Genomic DNA, 2,838 nt, shown 5'->3' on the forward strand with positions numbered 1-2,838 from the left:
AAAAAAGTAGTTGTAATATCTATATTTTTTCAATATTCAATGGTAAGGATTATACATGATAATCTGTCATGTGTTTAGCATAATTTAGCAAGGGAAAATCATTTTTTCTATTAAGTCATCCCCCTCTTCTATTGTACTATCTTCTCACATGTCTAGCAGTTTTATCTTTCTCCTCCTCAAGGAAGGAAATGGTTTGGAGGGGTGTCCTGTCATATCCACAGACTCTCTAGGTAGTAGTAATTGCTGTTTATCATCACTTGCTCCCCTGTGGACAGTGCGAGGCTAGTGCATCTTTTCTCCTGTCAAAGGAATTCCACCAATGGGGGGCTCCTCTCTTTCCACTCACATATTCTGAGCACGTACAAGGCAGGTGCCTCAGTAGTGACAACTGCCGGGTTTTGATCTCTTAGTGACCTAAATATTCAGTGTTACCCAGTGGGATGAGAAAAGAATGGTATGAAATCAGCAATTCCTAAAGAGATCCAGTTATAAGAACAGACAGAAAATCAGATATGAACTTGCAGTGTAATATGCTGACATTTGAAGAAAAATTTTCCCTGAATATGTATGGACACCATGATTATGATTCCAAGAGTTGATAATACTTCTGACTACAATACCACTGAGGATTTACCTAAAACACTTCGTCCAGGTCAGCTCAATAATGCCTGTCCTCCTTTTTCTTTTTTTAAAAAATATTTTCCATTTAAGCCACTTGGTAAAATATCCCATGATGTTCAACAGTAAAGGTATTCAAGTTACTTCTTATTTTAGTCAGTATCCTTTTTCCACTTCATTCCTTGTTCTGAATGCTTCCCTGCAAAGTGTCTTAAGCAAATCAAAGGAATATTTTGAATGCAATTTTTCACCCTTAGAAGCCCCTCATCTTTCTGTAACACTTTAAGGGTCACCTGGCGAGTAACGCTGATCGTATTCTACGCATGAAAGAGCATTCACCGAACACAGTCTTTGTTTCCCAGAAAACATCAAAGATTTGATGCTACTAAGTATCCTGTACTCGGTGCCATCTGAATCAGTATGATGCTCTTAGATTCAGGAGCAATGTCTGTAACTGAATAATCTATTTATAAATAGCATTACTTATCCTACTTGATGTTGGTCTGTCCTTCATCTAACCTTCATGGAGATGAATGTGTGTGATCACCCCTTCATATCTCTTCCATGACCCCCTGCATGCTGCCCTGTCCCTCAGGCCCTTATGTCTCACCTCTTACCTCCTCCTTCTCTCTCTCTCCAATGCAAGAGGCAAAAACATTCACAGCTAGTGGCAAACCAGTGTCAGTTAGTCTACCAGCCATCCGTAAAATCGTTGTGGACACCTTAAGTGCCTGCTATCTGAGAAACTTGAGATACCAATAAAAACATAATATAGTTCCCACCTTCAAGTTGCTTGCAGTCTAGTAGAGGAGACAGGCAAGTGGACAAATCATGATAGAGCAAGGTGAGAAACGCTAGAAGAGATGTGTGTGCAATGGGTCATGGGCTCCTCGAGAAATGAACATCTAAGTGTTCCTGCTTGGAAAGCAGAGGAAGTAATGTTAGGAAACACTCATGGGAGGGTCAGTGAAAATGAAGGAAACCCTCAATGAGGTGGATTGACCCAATAGACTCGAGCATACCAACCATCATGAAATTGATGTAGGACAACGTTTTGTTCTGTTATACATAAGGTTGCCATGTGCCGGAGCCAACTTGAGGGCAACTAACAACAAGATGGGGTGGGGGGAGATAGACAAGGATATACAGCCTTTCCACAGGTAAGCATACCTGCAGCCCTGGTGGCACAGTGGTTAAAAGCTCAGCTGCTAACCACAAGGTCAGCAGTTTGAATCCACCAGCTGATCCTCGGAAACCCTATGGGGCAGTTCTACTGTGTCCTATAGGGTCTGTATGAGTCGGAATCAACTCGAGGGCAACAGGTTTGTTTTTTTTTGTTTTTTTTTTCAGGTTTCAGCATACCTAGCTCACACATTCCGCACCTCCCACCTTTTCTCTCAAGCTTTAGCTTTCCATAGCATAGTATGTAAACTGCGCTTTCCAAAATTAGGACCTTTAATTAATACCAGAGCTAGAAAAGGCACCACTGAGCAAATAGGCCTAACCCTTGACCATTACTTAGCCAGAAATAAAATGAGAGTCAGTACTTTATCTGTACTCAGGAAAGTCTGAATTCCGGAATGACTGCCTGGTAATCTTGGCCAAGTTACCTCAGCTCTCTGAGAGTCAGATTTCCCCAAATGGAAGATTCCAGACAAGGTGATATTTAAAGATAAGTAGATGCAAAGAGGCAGTGATGAAAACACCCTTTGGAATCATACAGACCTGAGTTACAATCTTTGCTTAGTAATCTAGTAGCTGAATAACATGGGCACGACTTCATCTGTCAGTTTGCTCATTTAAAAAAAAATCCAGAGAATAAAGCCTATTTTACAGTAGAGTAATAAGGATGAAATCCTACATGCAAAGCACTCAGAATAGTGTCTGGTACATAAATTAGCTAATATTTGGCCACACTTCCTCATTACTACTAGTAATAGCAGCAGTAGCAGAAATAACAGTGGTAGTGATAGTAGCAGCAGTAGTAATAGTAGCAGTAACAGTAGCAGTAGTAGCAGCAGTAGCAGTAGTAGTAGCAGTAACAGTAGTAGCAATAGTAGCAGTAACAGCGGTAGCACCAGCAGTGGTAGTAATAATAGCAGTAGTAGTAGCAGTAACAGTAGCGGTAGTACCAGCAGTAGTAGTAATAATAGCAGTAGTAGTAGTAGCAGTAACAGTAGCGGTAGTACCAGCAGTAGTAGTAATAATAGCAGTAGTAGT

Source organism: Trichechus manatus, unplaced genomic scaffold, assembly GCF_000243295.1.
Source record: "Trichechus manatus latirostris isolate Lorelei unplaced genomic scaffold, TriManLat1.0 scaffold00014, whole genome shotgun sequence".
NCBI lineage: Eukaryota > Metazoa > Chordata > Mammalia > Sirenia > Trichechidae > Trichechus > Trichechus manatus.